Below are 24,799 nucleotides of genomic sequence, written 5' to 3'. Positions count from 1 at the left end.
CTTCCTTCTAAGCCCCTGAGAATTGCAGCATCCCAGAGTTCTTTGAGCTCCGCATAAATGTCTTTGCTGCCAGGGATCACGGACGCATTATGCATCATCCTTTGGTTGTGCTCGCCAGCTGGGGAGCAGAGATAGCGACTGCTGGGGGCTTTCAGCTTTAAACCGGCGCCCATACTTCACCCAAAAGCAGAGAAATGGAGTGAGTGTTTGCATAATCTATCCAGAGTTCCCTCGGCTTCTTTCAATCTTCTTATCATGTTTTTAAAAAAATCTATTAAGAGAATATTAGAACAAAATGCATTTTCCTCTTCAGAGAATTTATTTCGCCTCTGTTTTCAGGTCCTATCGGGCTTCTATTTGCTTTATTTATTTATTTTATGCAGGGTTTTGTCTTTTTTTTTTTAAATTTGTTCCCACTATTTTCTATTTGCATCAACAGCACATGTATAGGTCAATTGTTTTGACTTGGAAACTTAGTTCTGAGCTGCCGTAAAATTATTGTCTAAAAAGATCCCAAATAAATTGAAGTGTGAACATTGCGGTACCTTAAATCCTGGGAGGGAAAGAGAAAAATGAAAATTCACAGTGTCAATGGCTTCTTAATTCTATGTTGATTTCTATCATTTACTCATAAAAGAAAACTTGGTGAAGTGGGTTCTTGTGTACTTGAAAGGACTACTCCCAGGTCACCCTACACTCACACACACACAGACACACACACCGATAACATACACAATTGCACATACACATCCACACATGCAAAGCCACACAGACACACAGATACACACATGATCACATACACGCTCACTCACTCACAGATACACTCAGATACACAAACTGAGACACACACACACTGGTGCACAACTCCTAAAGTATCACTAACAAGCCTTCTTTCCAGAGTCTGTGCTGCTAAGACCAGCTGGCCAATCTGCCTCCCTGCCTCCCTCTTTATTTCTCAGTTGGATTATTTTCATTAACTCTACTTTTTAAATCTTCCCTTTGTGCTGCTGCTGCTGCGTCAGTTCAGCTAGGATCTGCTAAGTCGCTTCAGTCATGTCTGACTCTTTGTGACCCCATGCACTGTAGCCCTCCAGGCTCCTCTTTCCATGGGGATTCTCTAGGTGAGGATACTGGAGTGGGTTGCCATGCCCTCCTCCAGGGAATATTCCAGACCCAGGGATCGAACCCACGTTTCTTACGTCTCCTGCATTGGTAGGTGGGATCTATACCACTAGCTCCACCTTTAACTCCTAGCAATTGTGAGTCTGGATCATCTACTGAAACCACTTTGTTGAGAGTCACCCACAACCATTTTGTTCTGAAAGGCCGTGGTCGTCCCCTCTGGGCCCCACCCTGGCACCTGCTGCTGCTGTCCTGGCCGTCCCTCCTAGGAGCCCCATGCCTTACTCTTTCTGTTTCTCTCCCTTTTCTTCTTTATTCACCCCTTTCTCTCCTGTGGATGGAATTCCTCTGGTTCTCCTGCCCTGGCTGCCCCCTTTACCTGTTCCCCGTCTTCCTTAAACTATGACCTCCATACAAGCTACCCCCAAATACATTCATCCTTTCATCCCACAGATGCATTCTAAGACCCTCCTATGTGCCGGGTGCCGCCTCAGGGACTGGGGATATGATATGTATTGTGCTCAGTCACTCAGTCATATCTCTGACTCTTTGTGAACTCATGGACTGTAGACCCCCAGCCTCCTCTCTCCATGGGATTTTTCAGGCAAAATACCAGAGAGGGTTGCCGATTCCTACTCCAGGGTCTCTTCCCAACTCAGGGATCGAACCCACACCTCCTGTGTCTTCTCTATTGGCAGATAGATTCTTTTACCACTGAACCACCTGTGAATTGGGGATAAGATAGAACAATTTTAAAAAGGTAAAAATTCTTGTCTTAATGAAGCCTGAATTCCAATGGGAAAAGAAAACAGAGAAGTATTGAGATAAACATGTAAACTATGATATATTTGCTAATAATAAACCAAGAAAGGGTAAGAATTTGGGGCTTCCCTTGTGACTCAGCTGGTAAAGAATCCGCCTGCAATGCAGGAGACCTGAGTTCGATCCCTAGGTTGGGAAGATCCCCTGGAGAAGTGAAAGGCTACCCACTCCAGTATTCTGGCCTGGAGAATTCCAAGGACTGTATAGTTCATGGGGTCACAAAGAGTCAGACATGACTGAATGAACTTCACTTCACTTCAAGCACTATCTCAGGGAGATAGTGAAGGACAGGGAAGCCTGGCATGCTGCAGACCATGGGGTCACAAAGAGTCGGACATGACTGAGAGACTGAACAACAACAAAACACTTTAAATTGGGTGGTTGGTGAGGATGTTTTGGAGAGGTGATAGCAGAGCAGCAGCCTGACAGGGAAGATGTGAGTACATTTGGAGGAAGAGCTGTCCAGGCAGACAGAACCTTGTGTGTGAAAGTAGAAAATTAGTGCCATTGCATTCCCTGATAGCTTATTTGGTAAAGAATCCACCTGCAATACAGGAGACCCAGGTTCAATTCCTGGGTTGGGAAGATCCCTTGGAGAAAGGATAGACTACCCACTCCAGTATTCTTGAGCTTCCCTACTGGCTCAGCTGGTAAAGAATCTGCCTGCAATGTGGGAGACCTGGGTCCAATCCCTGAGTTGGGAAGATCCCCTGGAGAAGGGAACAGCTACCCACTCCAGTATTCTGTCCTAGAGAATTCCATGGACTGTATAGTCCATGGGATCACAAAGAGTTGGACACAACTGAGAGACTTTCACTTTCAGAAGAAGCCGAAGTACAGCCTGAGCTGGAAGTGAAGATTCCAAGAGCCAAAGTTCACGCTGCCATCAGGAAGTCCCCCTGCCCACGGGGAGATGCCATCTCTGTGCACATGGAGAGCGGACACCATGGTCATGGGCAGACAAGCATGCTGGCCATTCTCCAGTAGACTCTAAAGAGACATGCTTACATGATGTGTCTTTGAGATTATCTTTAAGGACTATATCCTAATGTACTTCAACAAAAATAGCTACTAAGGTATTTTCATGTTTAAAAATTAGTGTATATTCCTGGATCAAGAAAGTGAGTGAATGAAGTCACTCAGTCATGTCAGACTCTTTGCGACCCCATGGATGGCAGCCTACCACGCTCCTCCGTCCATGGGATTTTCCAAGCAAGAGTACTGGAGTGGGTTGCCATTTCCTTCTCCAGGGGATCTTCCTGATCCAAGGATTGAACCCGGGTCTCCTGCATTGTAGGCAGATGCTTTACCATCTGAGCCACCAGGAAAGAAAAAGAAATGGCAAATCCATCATGTCAGTCCTTTGACAGAAAACATGCTTGTGTTTCCTGTGTGTGATTCTCTTTGAGTCCCACACACCCAAACATCTAATTCTGTTCAACAATCCCTCCCACAACTCACCTAGCCCCTCATGGCCTTGCTCTTGTTCTCAGATTGTCCCCAAATTGCCCTTATGTCACTCTTCTAACCAATGCCCTTTGTGTTGTTGTTTAGTTGCTAAGTTGTGTCCAGCTCTTTGTGACCCCATGGACTGCAGCATGCCAGGTTTCTCTGTCCTCCAGTATCTTCCAGAGTTTGCTCAAACTCATGTCCATTGAGTCAGTGATGCTATCTAACCATCTCATCTTCTGCTACCCCTTTGCCTTTTGCCTTCAGTCTTTCTCAGCATCAGGGTCTTTTCCAATGAGTCGGCTCTTCACATCAGGTGGCCAAAGTATTGGAGCTTCAGCTCAGCATCACTCCTTCCAATGAATATTCAGGGTTCATTTCCTTTAGGATTGACTATTTTAATCTCCTTGTTGTCCAAGGGATTCTCAAGACTCTTAAGCACCACTGTTTGAAAGCCCTTTATAGGTTGTGATCTTATTCCCAGTTTCTGGCCAACCCCCTCCTTTCTTCCCTGTGTATTCACTGCCCAGATAGAAATATCTGCATGTGTGTTTCCTGAGGAAGTAATGCTGGATGCACAGGCTTTAAACTAATACATTAACATTCACATGTTTCTTTCTCTTGGCATTTGCCACATAATTGTTTGAGATTTTTGCATCTCTTATTTTGTTGTTGTTATTTTACTGATTGATAATTTGATTTATTCAGAAGCTATCTGCCTAACATAGGAATTTCCAGGACGTTTTGAGAGTGAAGAGTGAGGGAAGATATTTGAAACTCTAGTTGCACTGTTGCATCTGAGCTGTGGTGAGAGTGTGTATAATATCCATGTATCAAGTACCATACACTCAGCCGTGACCTGAAATGGGTATTGCTGTCTGATTGGGTGGAGTCATTGCCTGCCTCCTAGGACTACCAGGATTTGATTGGGTGGGATACGGTTCCTCTAGTACCATATGAGATGCTATAGAAAATATCAGTTCAGACTGCCACTCCCCTCTTCTGAAACCCAAGCATCACATTCAGAGTTGGAATCTATTAAAGTAACTGTTATTCAGCATTTGTTTTTGTTCTCTGGTGTTGTGTTCACTGTATTGTGCTAAGTCGTGTCCAACTCTTGTGACCCCTTGGACTGCAGCCCACCAGGCTTCTCTGTCCATGGAGTTTTCCGAGCAAGAATGCTGGAGTGGGTTGCCATTCCCTTCTCCAGGAGATCTTCTTGACCCAGGCATTGAACCTTGGCCTCCTGCATTGGCTGGCAGATTCCTTACCATCTGAGTGACCTATCTGTGAACATATACAGGCTTCCCCGGTGGCTCAATGGTAAAGAATCTGCTTTCAATGCAGGAGATGCGGGTTTGATCCCTGGGTTAGGAAGATCTCTTAGAGAAGGAAATGGCAATTGCAGGCTGCAATCCATTGAGTCACAAAGAGTTGGATATGCCTGAGCACACACCAAGAATATATATATATATATAATTTGTTTTATATGTATATACATATATAACTCAATTATTTAATATATGCACACATATGTACATGTTCATATACATGTCTTGCATTCACTTGTGTGTCTACATGTATAAGAAATCCCTCTTGTGCAGAGTAGGGACCGTTATTCTTACCATTTTATGGATAGAAACTTGCTGAGGGGCCCTGTCCACTAGGTGGGGACCCCAACCCACAGAGATAGGATTTCACCTCACTTCATCAGAGTGGACAACTCTGATGGATCAGTACATAAGCAGGTAGCTTTATTCTCTCCAGTTATGCTTGCAGACTCTTAATTAACTGCAGCCATAGGAAAAAATGTCTTTCTAATCAATGCTTCCATGTATTCCCGAGGTTGTTCCTGGTGAAGAGATAGAAGGAAAGACATATTGCTGCCCCCTCTGGGCACTCAGTCCCCTCCCCAGACCCCATGCCCTCTGCTCTCACATGCCAGGTCAGGGCCTTGAGGGTTTTCTTCACTTGCTGAAAGAGCTCCATGGCCTTTCCCTGGTTAATAGTTAGTCTTACGTGTACCCCCGTGTTTACTGCAGTACTATTTACAGTAGCTAGGACATGGAAGTAAACTAGGTGTCCATCGACAGGTGAAAGGATAAGGAAGTTGTGGTACATATACACAATGGAATATTACACAGTCATAAAAAAGAACGCATGTGAGTCAGTTCTAATGAGGTGGATGATCCTAGAGCCTATTATACAGAGTGAAGTAAATCAGAAAGAGAGAAATAAATACCGTATGTTATTTTTTTTCTTGAATTTTAGCTAAAGAAAAAGGTAGGAAGATAAACACTACACTCAATCTTCCTTCCCATGAATGTGCAACACCTGGAAATTTCTGTAATGCATGCTGCATTCCTTTCCATGAGAAACAGGATGCTGGATGCAATCTCTAAAACCTTCTAGTTCTAATACTTGCATTGTCACATTTAATCTCCAGCAATTTTGTGTTGCTTTTTTCCCCAGTAAGACTTTTAGATTAGCTATTGAAATGGAACACCCAAAATGTAACCTGAGGGAAAACAATTTGAATACACATTATACTGGAGAATTTCAAAATTTGTTGAACATTGGAGTCCTGGGCAGTTTGTTGAACAGATTCCTGGGTCCTGCTCCCAGAGAGTCTAATTCTTCAACCATTTTTGTTAAAGGTTTTGGTTTCTGCTTCTGTAACAGGGCAGTGTGGGCATGTCAGTTGTGTCCAACTCTATGTGACCTCATGGACTAGAGCCCACCAGGCTCCTCTGTCCATGGGATTATTCCAGCAAGAAAACTGGAGTGGGTTGTCATTTCCTTCTCTAGGGGATCTTCTTGACCCAGGGATTGAACCTGAGTCTCCTGCACTGGCAGGCAGAGCCTTTTACCACTGAGCCACTTGGGAAGCCCACAGTGTAGTGAAGGGGCTCGTATGTTAACACATACATATGGAATCTAGAAAGATGGCACTGATGAACCTATTTTCAGGGCAGCAGCAGAGACACAGACGTAGGGAACAGACTTGACACAGGAGGGGGGAAGGAGAGGGTGGGATGAATGGAGCGAGCGGCATGGAAACATACACTACCGTGTGTAAAATAGACAGCCAGTGGAAATGTGCTCTATGACTCAAGGAACTCAGATCAGGGCTCTGTGACAACCTACAAGGACGGGTTGTTGTGGGAGGTGGGAGGAAAGACCAAGAGGAAGGGGACGTGTGTGTGCCTATGGCTGATTCCTGCTGATGTACGCCAGAAACCAGCGCAGTGTTGTAAAGCAACTATCCTTCAATTAAAAATTAATTTTAAAAAAACAAGAAAAAAATAGCTACAGTCTTATACTGTCATTCATCATGTTTTTCTGTTATAGTCAGTACACCATGTAAGACTTAAAAGAAATGACATTTAATGTGCTTTTTCTGATTAAACCAAAAATAACTTTAAGCTTTTCTGCCCTTACTTACATATTCCAGTCCACTTATCTGGGTAAATATTTACTGAGTGCCTAATATATGACAGTATATGCTAGGGTCCAGAGATGCTCATGGTTTTTACAGTCCAAGAGTTACTTAAATTAAGGCTACTAGCCCCACGATGATGGATATCACAGTTCTGTGAACATGACCATTTGTGACTTTGAGCCCAGCTCTGACAGATGAAAAGGTGCCAGGCAGGGAGGACAGAATAGGAAGGACATGGGAATGTCAGGGCTATGCCTTATGCAGACTCATGGGACCATAAGGGTGTGTGTGTGTGTGTGTGTGTGTGTGTGTGTGTGCACGTGAGCGCACAGTATATGCAGAGTGACGTATTTATTCACTCTTTGCTTCAAAGCTATTTTTGAGCACTCACTTTATCCAACAAGGCCTTATGTTAAACTTAGTTTGGCAACACAGTTGAATGTAACTTAGTCCCTCTCTTCAAGGGGATCAGAATTAAGTAGGTGGAAAATCCGAAATGGGCACAAACTATAAAATAAAATACTAAGGCGACTGTATGGGAGAGGAAGGTGATAAAACCACTAGAGAAGTTCAGATGCCGCCGCTGTCGGGCAGCAGGGATGTGTCAGAAAAGGCTGCCGTGAGCTGGGCCTTCATCTCTGCCCCAGGCCTCCAGCCCTGCTCTTGGATGCTGACCCTCCATCCCTTGCCATACTTCCTAACAGCCTCACTCTGGCTCACTTGCCGGGTTACGATCTCATTGCTACTTGACTCTTTCAGTATAAATTAATTTCATTAGAATGTTGCCTTATTAATTTACTTCTAGCCTCTGGTATCACTTGTCTATGGAGTGAACTGTTGGGTCACATCAAAATCTGCTTTAACGAATGTGTTTCTAAAAGGGATTTTATCTCAGTATCGAATCTCAGACTTTACAGGAGCTACATCCCTTTCTGTGCGTTTCTTAAGGTTTCCATATAAACCACTAATTTAATATTTACGACATTTTACAGATTACATCCAAGTTGCTGCTGCTGAGTCACTTCAGTCATGTCCGACTCTGGGGCTGTACTATTTAGGAATCTCCAAATTATGAAAGCTTTGCTCTTTTAGAAATGAACACCAATTCCAGTTTTATGTTCAGACTGGCAGCAGCACATGGTTGCATACTGTGTTCATTCTCATTTCTTTGTTGTAAGGTGAGAGTGGTGTGGATGCAGATCCCTCTTATTTTAAAACCTGGAAGACGAAACTTGACTGAGTTACTTGCATTTTTCAAGCCCCAGGAAAGAGAAACAGAAAATATGAAAAGCAGTGATCTTTCTATGCACTGAAGACTACTTTGTCATTTTACTTCTTAATAGATACAACTTTCCTTTCAACATGTAATAAATAACAAGATAGCCAGGAGTCTAGAAATAAAGTATTGATACACACTATTTTCCTGGATGGGATTCCCAGGTGGCACAGTGGTAAAGAACCTGTCTGCCAATGTGGGAGATGTAGGTTTGATCCCTGGGTCAGGAAGATTCCCTGGAGTAGGAAATGGCAACACACTCCAGTATTCTTGCCTGGGAAATCCCACGGCCACAGGAGCTACATGGACTTCAATCCATGAGGTTGCAAAGAGTCAGACATGACCGAGCACAAGCTTGGGAGAGGGTGAGGGTGACACTTGGCAGAGACCTTGTTACTCAGGACTGTTTGGAAGGCAGGCGGGGCCCTGGTTTCATTGTTGAGAGTCCGAGCAGGGCTAAGATGCTGCCGTGCCTGTGATGGGAGAAGAGGGGATGGATAAAAGCCTGGGGTAGATATTGTGCCTGGGATATGTTAAAGGAAAGACGAAGCCACTGCGGTGCTTCTTGCTTTTGAGGTTGGGTGGCTATGTTTCAAAGCCAGGGATGCATTGAGGAGAGAGGACTTGTGAAAAAGCCATGGGTGTGTCCGGAACATCTTGGCTCTCGGGTGGCCTGGATGGGGCAGCAGTAGTGAGGAAAGCACCCACTCATCCCACCTCCTCACTTGGGGTTATGGGCTGCTTGTGAGGTGAGGGGGTACCCACAGGGGATACTCCAGGTTGTCCCAGCTCAGCATGTGGCAAGGAGTATCCCTCCTGGCCAGTGGATGACTGCTGTGAATGCTGCTGCTGCTGGAGCCCCCTTAACTACTGGAGGCTCAGCTGGCTCCTACGCTGGCCTTCGGCGTGGGCAGTGGAGGTCTCCCAGACATTTGGACCATGCCCGTCCAGGCACCGTTCACTCAGTCTGCCCTTCAGCTGCTCCTGGCTTTCCCGCTTCTTGAACAAGCTCCCTAAGGGGGTTGTTAGCTTCCTTAGAATGCAGTATCTGGAGCCATAGTCCGTCTGATAACCCCTCTGTCTCCCTTTCCTTGCTGCTTTTCTCTCTCTCTCTCCTGCTCTCATCCTCCTTTGAATCTTGTGAACTGCTTTCTCTACATCTTCATTTATTTACAGAATGATAAATATAATTGTAGCCAGTCATAGGCAAATTCTTATCAGTGGGCTACAATAGCTGACTCGTTTGGGGGTGATTCTATGTATAATTTTTGCCCTCTTGTGTCCAAAAGACCTGCAAAGCCCAGTTATTGCAGCCACGGGGTCTTGCCCAGAGTACTTTCATCAGCCCCAACATCAGCAGTTCGGGAAGCCAACACAGCTCCTTGGAGGCTCCAGGCATGGCCAGGGAGCTGCCCTTGCCAACTCAGACCTGTAAAGGGATGCCCACTTCCACTGCATGAACGTGCTTCCAAAGGCATGCTCTTGTAGAACCTTCCAGCACACAGGGAAGCAGGCTGGGCTAGTGTCCCTGTTTTATGAGCAAAGCATCAAGGTGCAGGGAGTTTGAAGATCTGCCCGTGGCTGCCGTGACAGTGTCAGAGCCAACCCTTTATTTTCCCTTCTGCACCAGAAGCCAGCATCTCACATTAGACTGGGAGGCTTTATAGAGGGTGAGGTGCCCACAGAGACTGGAGGATCACAGGTTGTTACTGCATCAATTTCTGGTTTGGACTGGGAGGATAACTGATAACTTCCCTGGTATTCTCAGTTCTGAAATTCTTTTATCCAGATGCATTCAGCAAAACATGGAAAACTGCCTAAACTGTGTCCGAGTGAACAGAGCAGTTTTCTGTTCAAATGACAGATTCTCATGTGTTAACTCCTTCTTACCAACCCCATCACTGTTGGGCAGAAGATAAGGCAAAGGAAGAAACAGTCCTGGGAAGCAATATCAGGGTCGCAAAGGTACTTGAATACCTTGGAGGAAAACATCAAGTCCTCCACGTGAGTCATCTGAGTACCACAGTGGACTCAAAAGCCATGCCCAGCAAAGACGATGTTTTATTTTGAAGAAATAAAAATGTTGCTGATGAGCAAGGCATGGAAATAATTTACTAGAAGGAATCTGAAAGTTGGAAAAGGGAATAGGAGTGAGTAGAGCAGGTAAGTAATGGGTTTAACTATCCAGTGTGGTGATTGGGCAAGGGGAGTCACACAGGATGCAGCAGACAGAGGAGGTGGTGAGGGGAGCTCAAGGGATGGTCTTGACCCACTGGTTGATGGAGGAAGGGCAGAGGCTTTGAAGTCGTATGGAGGGGATGTGGGGGATGTCCAGAGATGCACCTGTAAAATAATTTCAAGTGGCTTGGTGGAAACTTGTGAGTCCAGATAGCTCAATGCTGGCATACAAACTTTTACTTAATAATTTGGTGTATTTAGTGGCTGTAACTACTAAAGAGTTTGGGGGAAAATTATGACAATACTTTTCCTCTCCAGATTTACTACAAAGATGCTCTAACTCGCAGAGTCTTTCTTTTGTCAGCCCCTTGACCTGGGTTCTCTGCAGGGTCTTCTCTCCCTGGTTAGCCTTTAAAGCCCATTCTTTTTATCTGACTTCCTAGACATGCTGCCTCCCTGGGACTTATTAGATCTGATTCCTGTTTTTGATCCCACAGATGATCAGAGACCAAGGTGTCCTCCACATTTCTCAACTGAATGTGCTCCAAGAGCCCTAGTTCAAGATCAAGCTGTATTGGAATTATCTGTCCATGTTTGGGTAACACGCCACCACATGTGTGCATGCTCAGTCACTTCAGCCATTCCTGACTCTGCGATCCTATGGACTGTAGCCCACCAGGCTCCTCTGTCCATGGGATTCTCCAGGCAAGAATACATTCCCTTATTCAGGGGATCTTCCCAATCCAGGGATCGAACCTGCATCTCCTGCAGTGCAGGTGGATTGTTTACTCACTGAGCCACTTGGGAAGCCCAACACTCCACCACATCATTGACCAAAACAAGCCACGTGGACAGTACCGATATCAGTAGATTATAGCTGTATAATCTTTCCCCAAGGAATCTGACTGGCTTCATTGCCTGGATATACAATCTGCCCATGAGATACACAATTACTCATTTTCATTAGACACAGTCCCTTCTGAAGCAATAAATTCTGTTAATTTTATTTCAACTTAATTTTGACTTTTCCAGAATCAAAGGACTCGGGAAATTTATAAGGATTATCTCATTTCATTCCAGGAATGTTTGGTCCATGGCTCTCAACCTCTGGACCTTTGTGTGGAGGTAGAGACTGAATTATGTCAAAGAGAAAGCAGTGCCATATATATGCTAGTACTTCCCACAGACTAAGTAATATGGTATACACACAGAGATAGAAAGACAGATGGATGCTGGGAAATAATGAGGGTAAGAGGAGAAGGGGCTGACGGAAGATGAGATGATTGGATGGCATCACTAACTCAATGGACATGAGTCTGAGCAAACTCTGGGAGATGGGGATGGACAGGAAGTCTGGTGTGCTGCAGTCCCTGGGGTCACAGAGTCAGACATGACTTAGCGACTGACAACAACAGATAGACAGGCAGATAAAATACTTAATATATGTCAGTGACTGTTCTAAGGGTTTTATACAAGAATCAGCAAACTTTCTCTATAGTGGGAAAGATCCTAAGCATTTTTTGCTTTGTGGGCCATGAAATCCTTGTCATAACTGTGTAAGACTCTGCCATTCTTGTGTAAAAGCAGCTGCCGACAAGAAATTCATATGAGCATGTCTGTGTTCTAATACAGATTTCTTTATAACAACGAGCTGGCTTTACTTATGGGCTGCAGTTCGTTGACCCCTGTATTAACTTATTTTTTCTTCTGATAATCCTAATATTACCCTCATTTTATAGTTAAAGGAACTGAGGCTCACAGAGGTGCCCTTATTAGAGATGATCTTATTAGAGGTCACCTAGCTGGTCAGTGGGAGAGTCACACTTGGAACAGAGCAGCCTATTCAGGGTCCATATTCCTCACAATGAGGATACATTGCTTCTCTGGTGGTGATGTCCTGGTGTATTCAGATTGACTACTGAAACATAGATCAGAAAAAGAGGGATTGTCTCCCCAGATATTTAATAGCTTGGCCATTTTATGGTCTCTCTCACCATCCAAGACACACATTATTCCAGCTTTCATCATGCTGGGGTTCTGTGCCATGTTTAACCACACCGGATATAAAACTAGATAATATATTAATACAAAGTGGTAAAAATGAACCATCTCATGATTTCTGGCATTCACTTACATACAACTTGGGGTATGGTCAAGTTTCTTATTGGTGCTCCCCCCCAACCAAGGGAGGTGGCTCAGTTGCTCAGTTGTGTCTGACTCTTTGCAACCCTATAGACTGTAGCCCACCAGGCTCCTCTGTCCATGGAATTCTCCAGGCAAGAGTTCTGGAGTCAGAGTCCATTCCCTTCTCCAGGGGATCTTCCCAGGGATCGAAACCGGGTCTCCTGCATTGCAGGCAGATGGTTTACTATCTGAGTCACTAGGGAAGCCCTCCACCAGGGTAGAATAAAAGGCAAAAAGCACAGCAGAGAGACTGTGTCCCAGGATAAGGAAGAGTCACTGTGGTCACAGGAGTAGGAAACAGATGACTTTACGTTCAAAGGGCTGAATCCCAGTGATGGCCACTCTCTCCCCTGTGATCATGCACACATCACCTTGCTTCTTTCTCCATATCTGAGTGTTCTCTGAAAGGTGGAGTTAAGATATCCACTTACAGGTTTGCTGTGAAAAATGTTCAGTCGTGTCTGACTCTTTGAGGCTCCATGGACTGCAGCATGCCAGGCTTCCTTGTCCTTTACTATCTAGTAAAGACCAGTGTTGGGAGAGTATAACACCCTATAGCTATAGGGCAAAGAACCACTGCCAACCCTAATGGTCAGAGTAGGGTTTTTGCTGTAATTCTAGGTGACTGGAGTGTGGTTGATTGCCTTTGGAGAAAGAAGGTTCTAAACATATGCAAACTGGAGTTGAGAGTCATTTAGCCGAGAGAGGTGGTCCAGACTAGACAGGCTGGGAAACGATAGAAAGAGTTTTTATTTTATTCCAAGTTCAGTGAAAAGTCAATGAAGAATTTTAACCTATCAGATCATGGCATGATATTGGGTGAAAGAGGTCACTCACTCTAATGGCTTTCTTCACTGAAGCAATAAGATGTATGGGAGGAAATGTGGACACAGAGAGGCAAGCTTGGGGGCTATTTTAAATCTCCCATAGTCACATGGACTGGAGATGGAAGCAAATAGACAGACCTGAGACACATGTTGGAGGCAGAAGGAATGACATCTGCAGAAGGCTGTGCGGAGGCGGGCTGAGAGGGCGGAAGGAGCGTGGACGCAGGAGGATGGGCAAACCAAGAGTGAGTCCTGTGCTGAGGGAATGAGTGAATGGTGGTCCCAGTTTCTGAGAGGAAGAGTGATCTCCGGGCAGGTTGAGTTTCAAATATAATAGACCTTCACAGTGAAGAGCCAGATGGGCAGGTGGGTATGCGAGTTTCATCTTGCTACATAAGTCTGTGAGTTGTCAGCCATGTAATTCTGTCTAAAGTAATTGCTTGAATGAGATACTTTAAGGAGAAAGGCCAGGAGAACTCTGGAAGGATTCATGATAACGCTAACAGCCAGAGATCAGGTAAAGGAGGAGGAGACCTCACTGAAGTGCCTGATAGATTAGGAGGAAAGGTAGGAATGTAGAGGAGTCTTGGACATCAAGAGAAGAATGGTTGGGTGGCTTTCACTGTATCAGATGCTTCTGAGATGTGAAGATGAGATCCATGAAGCGTTCGCAGGGTTTGACACCATCAAAATGGTCAGAGATCTGGACAAGGGCGATCTCTGCAGAGTTGTGAACAGACACCTTCTTGCAGAGGTTGAAGGTGAGTGGCTGGTGATGCTGTGCAGATGAGTATGTGATTTGCCCCTTTGAAAAATTCTGTTTGTGCTGGAGAAGCAGCAAGTGGGGCCACAGTAAAGGAGAAAGTTTAGGAAGGGGAACTGGGGCTTCTTGTTATGTGTTTATGTGTTTTTTGTAAAGATGAGATATAGCAAACATGTTTCATGATGGGCACAGTGATCCAATAGAGGGTACTGATGAAAGAGAAAAAACAGACACCAGGGAGAGAAAAAAACAGAAGGAATGAGATCTTTAAGAAAGCCAGGTGCTGGGGCCACAGAGATCCAGCAAGGGATCAGCTTGGAGAACGTAATGAGTTGGGTGCAGAGCTGAGTGTGATTCTAACTGAGGAAGTTCAGGTGAAGTTTCTACTTAGACAAAGGGTGAAGTGGGGAGGATTATGAGAGCTTTTAGGAGAGAAGACAGAGATGAGGAACTTAAAATCACACCTCAGGGAGATGGAAAGAAGCCTGCTAGACACAGCATTGTGTTGAGTGCCTGTTCCCTGTGAGGAAGACCTGGATTCTGGAGAACTTAAGTCTAACCATGCTGTGTATTTCAGTGCATCTTTCTATAATATCTTTCTCTTATTCCCCAATATTTTTTATTTTCCTTTGAGAACCTGGATAAAGTTGGACTCCATGAATTTCTCTGTGGTTTTTTACTCCTGTGTTAATTTTATTGAGGGTCTTATATCTATTGAATTTCATAAACATCTCTCAATTTTCCAGGTCACACATTCCTCTTTCAGAAATTATGTAAATGTTCATTTGTCAAATTGAGACACTTAAAAAATAATAACTTCAAATTTTACTTAACATCAAGATTTATATGTTATTTGCATATTTTATAATAAGACTATATTTAATATTTATCCAAACATCAACAACTAACATAAATATACTTTTAGATTATAAAACTAATGTAACATATAATCAAATATTTTTTTTCTACATTACTTATAAAATGATTGGTATAAATAAATTGGGAAATTGATTTATTCTACCTTCTCATCTTTTCCAAAATATGTTTGAGATATTTCACAATTTGCACTTGCCTAAACTTTTGGCACGCATGAATGTGTGTGTACACAAAGATTTCTTCTTTTCTAAACTGGGAGTATCTAAACTAATTTTCTAATTTCCTGGGAGTATCCATTCGAGTCAATAATGTCAGTGAACCAGACTTGGGTCCTCTTGCCCACACAGAGTAAATCTAATCTACTGACGCCAGGTCACGGTGAAGGAAAGTGCAGCTTTATTGGAAAGGCCAGTTCAAGGAGAAGGGATGGCTTGTGCTCAGACCTCTCAAACTCCTGAAGGCTTTGAGCAAAGCATTTTTAAAGGCCAGGTGAGGGAGGGCTGGCCCAGGGTATATGGAATCAGCCCGTGTACAAGTCTCTGATTGGCTGATGGTGAGGTAACAGGGCAGGGTCACAAGGGTCCTGGCTCATGATCACCAAGTCATTCATTTCTTCCATTTAGTGGTGGTTTTAGCATCTGTAACACAACTCAGGAAGTGTACCTCAGATACTGTTATCTAGGAACTTCAGAGAGGAGCTACAGTGGAGGATATGGGGGAGGGGTCTGTCCTGGGAAGGGAAGGTTCCATTCTGTCCTGCTCAGTTACAATAAGAAACAATGGAGAAAGTTTAAGATCTAGTTTCTTAGCAACTTTGAAATATGTAGTACGGTAACGTCAATATAAAAACACAGGTAGTACTATAATCATTTTTCTGGCTAATGCTATGGTGGATGGCATATTGCAGATATAAATGTATGAAAACAATATATTGTACACCTTAAACTTATACAATGTTGTTGTTTAATTGCTCAGTCCTGTCTTACTCTTTGCGACCCCAAGGACTATATCCTGCCAGACTCCTCTGTCCATGGGATTTCCCAGGCAAGAATACTAGAGTGGGTTGCCATTCCTTCTTCCAAGGGATCTGCCTGACCCAGGGATGGAATTCCTATGTCTCCTGCATTCTCAGACTGGTTAGGTGGGTTCTTTACCACTGACCCACCAGGGAAGCCCAAACTTACAATTTTATGTCAGTTATGTCTCAATAAAAATAAGCTGGTAAATTAATATAGTCCTGATCACAAAGTAAACACTCAATAAATATTAGCAATTTTTTTTTTTTTTTAAGAGAGCTAGTGAAGGTGAATTATAGCCAAAAAGAAAGCAAACTAGTAACTTCCTCAGGCACCCTGGCCCTTCTGGCCTGAGGCACATGTACAGCCACCTTAACCCTCCTGGTGAGCCAGTTTTTAAGGCCACAGAGACACTGACACTGACTTTCGTCCTCTCTAGGCTTCCTTCCTTTCTTTGGAAGAACTTTCTGTCCTCTGGGAGGCCTGGCTTCGAAGCATCTTTACTGCATCACGTGGCTCAAGTGGCCACTGCACCTGGAGATGAAGCTGTTTATTTTCATACTGGATGAAATCCTGTGCCTCCATTCTAAGGATCCATTCTAAGGATCTAAGTCAGGGGAAAGGAAAAAAAAACAACTTTTTCCCCCCTTCAATCAGGTTACCTTACAGCCCTGCTGGGGACGTATTACTTAAGGTAGATATTCAGATAAGACAGGTCTGAAGAAAGATTTTATGTCTCTGAGCCTTATTCATCCTTTTCCTGCATGTGTTATTTTGCCAGAAGCTAATTGAGAGTCCTGTTTTATTTCACGGTAGCCCAGTGACACAGGCAAGGCCAATTTTCTATGTTACCAAAGTGGGAAATGAGAGGCTAAGGGGTGATGTGGGGTCCCAGCAGGGAGGTGATGAACCCAGGGTCCCAATAAGATGCTAGTGTATGTTGTGGTCCTAGGCAGGCAGCCCTGGTGAGAAAAGTTGGAACGTGTATGTATGTTCAGAATTTGGGGCCCCCAGGTCACGCTTGAGGCCTAGCTCTACTTACTGGAAAATAAACAAGTCTTCCAGGAATGAGCTCATTTGAAAAATCTTGTGCTTTAAAAGATTCTTCCTGGAGACCACCCCTTGGGCTGTGGCACGAATGATAAGCATCACTATCTAATCAGATCTGGGCGAGCTTCTGGTGACCTACAATTTCTAGTGTTGATGTCTTCAACAACAAAAAACAAAAACAAAATTACCCACTCTCCCCAGGCAAGTGTTTTCTCATGACCACATATTTACATACTAAAGTGCATTCTGGAGGAGGAGGAAGATGAAACAATGATTGCAGAGTTCACCCTTTGAATCTGCAACTGCTTTCAAAAGGCCCCTGTTTCAAAGGTGGGTCCTCTGCGTCCTTCTGTTTGCAAAAGCACACGTAGCCACTTTATTTATTTAGTCTCTTATTTGAAAAGAAGCTCTCCTTCTGCCTTAGAAGAAGCTCATTACAGACAGATTTCACCTTTCTGTTGGAAAAGATGTCTCCTTGAAATGAAAATGTATGAATGTTAGATCCATAGCGTGTAGCTTCCGGGCTATCCTTTTGATCCAGTTCCGAATGCATTTGTTAAAAAGCCACTTTATTGATTTTTTTTTAAGCTGCTTTTTGCCCTGTTTGGAGCATTTGTACATATGCACATCACAATTTTTGCTACATCAAAATGCTTAATAAGTTCACTGCACTCACGAAATAGCATACAAAACAAAGAGACTTTTCTCTATAAAGATTTCTGCCACTTAACCTCCAGTTTGAAAGTTGTTTTTAATGTGCTCCCTCTGAATAGCTTCAGAATATTTTATGCAGTCTTCAGTGAGAGAGCCAGCCCAGGTCCACTTCAGATCTGCTTTTCAGAAAGCAGTGTGCTGTGGATAAAGGGGAATTTGACAGAGCAAGTATAGGCATCTGATATCCATTCTGTTGGATAAAAGTCAGTTTACTTCAGTTATTCGTTTAATTGGTTACGTTTGTGGGTGGCACTTCATTGTTGTTCACTCACTAAGTTGCGTTTGACTCTTTGCAACCCCGTGGATTACGGCCCGCCAGGCTCCTCTGTTCTCCACTGTCTCCCACAGTCTGCTCAAATTCATGTCCGTTGAGTCTGTGAAGCTATCTAACCATCATAGCCTCTGCTGCCCCCTTCTCCTTTTGCTTTCAATCTTTCCCAGCATCAGGGTCTTTTCCAGTGAGTCAGCTCTTCAAATCAGGTGACCCAAGTATTGGAGCTTCAGCATCAGTCCTTCTAATGAATATTAAGGGTTGATTTCCTTTAGGATTGACTGGTTTGATCTCCTTGCTGTCCAAGGGACTCTCAAGAGTCTTCTCCAGCACCACAATTCAAAAACATCAGTGCTTCAGCTCTCAGCCTTCTTTATGGTCAAACTCTCACATCCATATGAAAAACCATAGCTTTGACTGTGCAGACCTTCTTTGACAATGTGATGTCTCTGCTTTTTAATACACTGTCTAGGTTTCTCACAGCTTTCCTAAGGAGCAAGCATCTTTTAATTTCATAAAAGTCATTTTATTTCAATTATTCATTTAATTGGTTACATTTGTCTGTGGCACTAGCTTCCAGAAAAGTGTTGACAGTATTTGATGTACATGAAGATAGCTATTAATTTAATAAATGGAAATTTAGCCAGGTAACTAAGGTGATGGTTCTTTATTAGGTCCAATTATAGTACAAAGAGTAAGCACATTGTAACCTTTAATATTGGCTTTTTTTTTCTTTTCTTTTCCTTTGTTGGTATTGGATATATGCAAGTCAGTGTTAAGTGCTTTCAATTCTAACAAATATTTCCTGAGGACGGGTGTTGAGCCAGCTCAATCAAAGCACTACCTGAAAGGCAAAGCTGGGTTTGTTCTAGTCCTGACTTCAAGTCACAGGAAGCCCAAAAGCACCCAGTGTGGGCTGTTCCAGGAACCTTCAAATACCCTTAGGGTTAGGGACTTTTGTGTTAGAAGAAAAGACCCCTCATGCAGATATAAAAATGAACATATGTTGAAGATTTCATGTAGCTTATTCAATGAGGGAGCTGAAAAGATGTTGTGACCAGTTTAAAAGAGAAACATTTGAAACAGAAACACTTATCCATCAGTCAGTTCAGTTCAGTTCAGTTCAGATCAGTTGCTCAGTCGTGTCCGACTCTCTGCAACCCCACGAATCACAGCACGCCAGGCCTCCCTGTCCATCACCAACTCCCGGAGTTCACTCAAACTCACGTCCACAGAGTCGGTGATGCCATCCAGCCATCTCATTCTCGGTTGTCCCCTTCTCCTCCCGCCCCCAACCTTTCCCAGCATCAGAGTCTTTTCCAGTCAGGGATATTGAAATACATATGTGAATGGGGGCAGAACTGGTTTTTCCTTGGGGAGTGGGGAGTAGAGAGTGGGGAGAGGCATCATTAAACCCCTACGAAATTGGGCAGAATTTGTGTGAATATCGCTTACCTGCAAACTATAGAATTGTAGAGTAGCTCAAAGACAGTGACGTCCAGAATCAGATCATCTCTGCAGGTCTCATAGTTTTCCACTGAAGTACACATTTTTCCATACCTCCAGCAGAGTGGCTGACACACAAAAGCCATTATTTTATTTTATTTTTTACTTTAAAGGTGGGAAAGCATCCTCAAGTAGGGGACCAAGTGAAGGTCAAGGGATAAGAAGTGAGAAGGAAGGTGATGACTGTGGGTTCCCAGTGGTGTTTGTGGGAACATACATGAACTTTAGACTAAATTAAGCTATTGAGTATTTATAAATCCTGGTCCTATTTAGAGATCTTTTTCATGGTGATGGTAAGTGACGTATGAAGTGACTTTCCAGGTTCTTACACTTACCCCTTACTGTTCTATTTCCGTGGCTGATTCGTGGCTCCACTCAGTGCAGGCCCTGACTCCCTTCCCAGTTCTTCTCTTTGCGCATCAGACTCTGCATTAAAGCTGTTCTTTAATGCATTTGGAGCCATCTCTGTGTCGTGTGTGTGTGTGTGTTAGTTGCTCAGTTGTGTCTGATTCTTTGCAACCCCATGGGCTGTAGACCTCCAGGCTCCTCTGTCCATAAGATTCTCCAGGCAAGAATACTGGAGTGGGTTGTCCTCCTCTCTTCCAGGGGATCTTCCCAACCCAGGGATCGAACCCAGGTCTTCTGCATCGCAGGCAGATTCTTTACCAGCTGAGCCAGCAGGGAAGCCCTCCTGTGTACTACTTCCGAATAAATTTACCAAATACACTTAATGCAAAAGCAAGATGGAGATGGATACTCATTAAGGGAGGAGTCTGCAAAGTTGAGCTCTGATGGAAACCGTAACTCCCTTCTCCCCCAGCCCATGACTGGACTCGTTCCAGCGAACACCTGCCCCTCCTGGTCAGCAAAAACCAGCATTCAGGAAACAGAGGGCTTGGCTGCCCGGGCCCCATTAATATGTTCTGTAAATCAGAGCTTCTGACCACAAGATCCTCTGTTCTGTCATGGGATGTTACGGTTCTCTAAGGTGTCCGTTTTCTTGCTGTTTCCCTCAGTCGCCGCAATGAATTGAGCCCCCCTCTGGTAGCAGGTTGACTTGTCTCCTGGAACAAATTTTATGAAAGGATCTTTGTAGCTGCATCTTGAACTGGGAAGGCTGAAATGAGGGAGAAGAGATCCAGAGAATGTTGGATACGAGGCAACATGCACTATTTGTTGCTAATTGTAAGCTCATCTCAACATCGCAGGCTCCATTATTGCAGTCAAGCTGTCTATTTCTTTTTTAATTTTATGCAAGTATAATGAGTGTAGAATAAAATTCATTGTTTTTAAGTTTACTTCTGCAAATTTTGACAAATGCATAGAGTCAAACAACCTTTGCCATGATCAGATGTAGTTCAGTCCAGTTCAGTCGCTCAGTTGTGTCTGACTCTTCCCAACCCCATGAACTGCAGCACGCCAGGCCTCCCTGTCCATCACCAACTCCTAGAGTTCACTCAAACCCATGTACATCGAGTTGGTGATGCCATCCAACCATCTCATCCTCTGTCGTCCCCTTCTCCTCCTGCCCTCAATCTTTCCCAGCATCAGGGTCTTTTCAAATGAGTCAGCTCTTCACATCAGGTGGCCAAAGGATTGGAGTTTCAGCTTCAACATCAGTCCTTCCAATGAACACCCAGGATTGATTGACGTTAACTCCCCCAAACACCCCAGACATCCTTCTGTAGTCAGCTTCCTCTTAGCTTCTTCCCATCCCCTATCCCTCCAGAAAACCCAACTCCGGTGGCCTTTTGAGTCTGACTTCTCTCACTTATCATGATGTACTTGAGGTTACCGATTTAGCCATTATAAACACTCACCTACAGATTTTGTGTGAACATTGTTTTTATTTCAGGTGGTTGAATACCTAAGAGCAGCACTTCAGAGTTGCATGGTATTAATGAGTAAATATGTAATTTTATTAAGACCTGTCAACAAAACGGCCAGTTCATGCTGAGGCCCCCCAGCAGTGTCAGAGACACCTGGTTCCTCTGTATTGTCAGATCCTCACCAGCACTTGGTATTGTTGGATTTCTTCCTTCCTGCCTCCCCCTCCCTTCTTCCCTATTTTCCTCCCTTCCTCCCCCTTCTCTCTGTCATTCTAGAAGGTGTCATAGTGTTGTCAGGCATGGTTTAAATTGACTAATTTAAATGACTTAATGGCTAATATGTTGGACCTTTCCCCCATGTACTTATTCGCTATCTGTGTCTTTATCAAGGTGTCTGAATATTTTGACTGGGGTTACTTTTCACTAGCTTTCTGATTCAGATTTTATCTTTCATAAAAAAAGAATGCATTAAGTCTTGAAACTGTGGACTAGCATATTTATGATGTTTGCGGATGTGATGGGAAAACAAGCTTCTAGAGTAAATTATTTCGTAGATCATGTAGGAGTAGATATTAAGGTGCTAATCAGCAGAAGCTGTCACTAGGAATAAGTTATGCTAAGGGGACCTGGTTTCCTTTTGGTCTGATGAGTTAAATTGTATATTAGAATAATTTAATAGGTGCAATATTTTATATCATACTTGCAAGCAAAATGAAGTACTGTGAACTACATAATAATAAAATTAGAGTGAATTCTAGTTTCTGAAAAACATTACCCCTAAAACATTGATTTTTTTTTTTTTTTGAGTCTGTCCACCTGGAGGGATGTTCTTAACCTGATGTAATTTACTAATCTATAATGTTCAAATTAGGTAATTCAGAATTTATTAAGGGCTCTGTAGATTCTATCTGACAGAGCACAACTGTGCAGGAAAGACTTGGGCAGAGTAAACCCAGATGGGTGGTTGTCAGTTTATAGTCCTCTCTCCCACAGCCCCTTTGTGGCTCCTACGTGGAGGTGACGGTGGTACATCCTGTCAGGACATACCCCTTCCAACTCATCCCACCCCCTGCGTTACCCCTTCCAGCCTGCTCCCCTCCTTTCTCAGACCAACCCCAGTGGATGTTCCATAAGGGCAAAGACCACAGAGGGTTCATGGTTGGATTTCATCAGGTAACTGTGAAAACACAGTTTACGCTTCATTTAGATTTATGAAAATTAAGCTCACCTTCTGAGAGACATCAAGAAGCCCATTGCTCTTTCGTGCACTAACTGGCAGGTTTCTTCTTATCAGAGATGTTTCTTGAAACACAGTACTTTCCTTTCTTAAGGCAGTGTCATATTTCAATCAGTCTTAATTAAGCTCTTATTTCAGGAGAAAGAACTGTGAGTAAAGAAAATTTCCTTACAACAACTCCCCATTAGCTATCTGTTTTACACATGGTCATGCATATATTTCAAAGCTACTCTCTGAATTTGCTCCACCATCTCCTTCCCCCACTGTGTCCATAAGTCTGTTCTCTGTGTCTGAGTCTCTATTCCTGTGCTGAAAATAGGTTCATCAGTGCCATTTTTTCTAGATTCCATATATTTGCATTAATACATGATATTTGTTTTACTCTTTCTGACTTACTTCACTCTGTATAACAGGCTCTAGGTTCATCCACCTCATTAGAATTGACTCAGATTCATTGCTTTTTATGGCTGAGTAATATTCCATTGTATATGTATGTACCACAGCTTCTTTATCCATTAAAATGTCGATGGATATCTATATTTGTTGCTATATAGCTCAGGAGTTCAGCTTGGTCCTCTGTGTCAACCTAGAGGGTTGGGACGGAGTGGGAGGGAGGTTCATGAAGGAGGGGACATGTGTATGCCTATGGCCGATTCATGGTGATAACTGGCAGAAACCAACACAAAATTCTAAAGCAATCATCCTCCAATTAAAAACAATTAAATTTTAAAAAGAAAAGAAAATTTCCTTGAGAAAGCAGAGGTATACTTCCTATTGTCCTTGACTCTTCACTTTAATGCAGGCAGCTACACTGATGAAGGCTATGATGGTGAGGAGTGCCCGGGGAATTTCCATCTGAATGCCCTTCCTCTGTCTGAAAACTTGTCTGCCCTGTGAGTGTAGGTGGGAGGAGGACATGGTAGATGCTGAGTCAGCAGAGTCTTAGTTTTGTTTTTTTTCAGATGTGATTGTAGCTGCCATGGTGACCCTCAGCCAGGGGTGGTTTTACCCCAGGACTCCTGTGACAATGTCAGCAGTCATTTTTGATGGTCCTAATTGAGAGGCAGCCAGGGACACCCAGAGCACAGAGGACAGATTCTACTAAACATCCCATAATGAGCAGAATGTCCCACAACAAAGAGTCACTGGGGCCAAAGGGTCTACACTGCAGAGACTAGGAAACTGCTCAAGTTGCAATACCCAGGAGCCCATGAGGTCAAGAAGTAGAGATCTGGTCCAATGACATTCTGGACATTGGATATCCAGGGCAGACAGCATCAGGGAATGGGCATCTCCAGTGTCCAGCGCGCTATTCGTAGGGGCTGGGAGGGGGCAGGCTGTAACCTCTGGTGTTCGGGGATGTGAGCAGTAGCAGCAGTCCATTCTGCGGCTTTCTTTTGCCCTGGGCCTTGACTTGTCTTTGGGCTTTTACTGTTTTTGGTGTCCTATGACCATGGTCAAGGTCAGAAACTCAGGACTCGGGGACAGGTTATTATAGTAAAAGAATATACTGGCAGAGTCACTACAGGGAAAAGATACATCAGACAGAGTGTGGAGAAGGCCGGAACTGGCTTCCATAGTCCTCCTGTGCGATCGCACAGGACACACTGTTCCTGTAGCCGTGTACTGTGTGCCTTGTACCAAGTGGCCCAGGTCAGGAAAGCTCTCTTGCATCTTGGGGCCCAGGGATTTTGGGGGTCTGGTCACATGGGAAAGTACCACCAGAAAGAAACATTGGTGACAACCTTGAATCATAGTGTTGGTGCTGCTGCTGCTGCTAAGTCACTTCAGTCGTGCCCAACTCTGTGTGACCCCATAGACGGAAGCCCACCAGGCTCCCCCATCCCTGGGATTCTCCAGGCAAGAACACTGGAGTGGGTTGCCATTTCCTTCTCCAATGTGTGAAAGTGAAAAGTGAAAGTGAAGTCCCTCAGTCGTGTCCGACCCTTAGAGACCCCACGGACTGCAGCCTACCAGGCTCCTCCGTCCATGGGAGTTTCCAGGCAAGAGTACTGGAGTGACTTGCCATTGCCTTCTCCGAATGTTGGTACAAAACCACCCACATAAACTGGCAGTGAGGTTGGAGTCTGGACAGTGGACGTTGCTCAAGTTCTCTGTGAATCTCAGTGGGGGAGATGTCTGTCCACATGGTATTCTTTTCTCCTTGGGCAAGACCAATCTTGACAGCTTAGGAAGACCTTTTCTTCATATGCGGGAGGAGAAATTTGTTCCCCAGA

General features: G+C 44.0%; 1 non-coding gene across 1 annotated transcript; it reads right to left on the bottom strand.

Annotated features, from left to right (window-relative positions):
* Positions 1-20,108: 20,108 nt before the first annotated feature.
* Positions 20,109-20,180, bottom strand: TRNAR-GCG (transfer RNA arginine (anticodon GCG)). Its single transcript has one exon. It is a non-coding gene; the product is annotated as a tRNA-Arg (tRNA).
* Positions 20,181-24,799: the final 4,619 nt, after the last annotated feature.

The sequence above is a fragment of the Moschus berezovskii genome, chromosome 1 (assembly GCF_049115385.1).
Source record: "Moschus berezovskii isolate FMDL1 chromosome 1, NW_MosBer_1.0, whole genome shotgun sequence".
NCBI lineage: Eukaryota > Metazoa > Chordata > Mammalia > Artiodactyla > Moschidae > Moschus > Moschus berezovskii.
The sequence above is the reverse complement of the archived record's forward strand: the minus strand, read 5'-3'. Positions and strand labels throughout refer to the sequence as shown.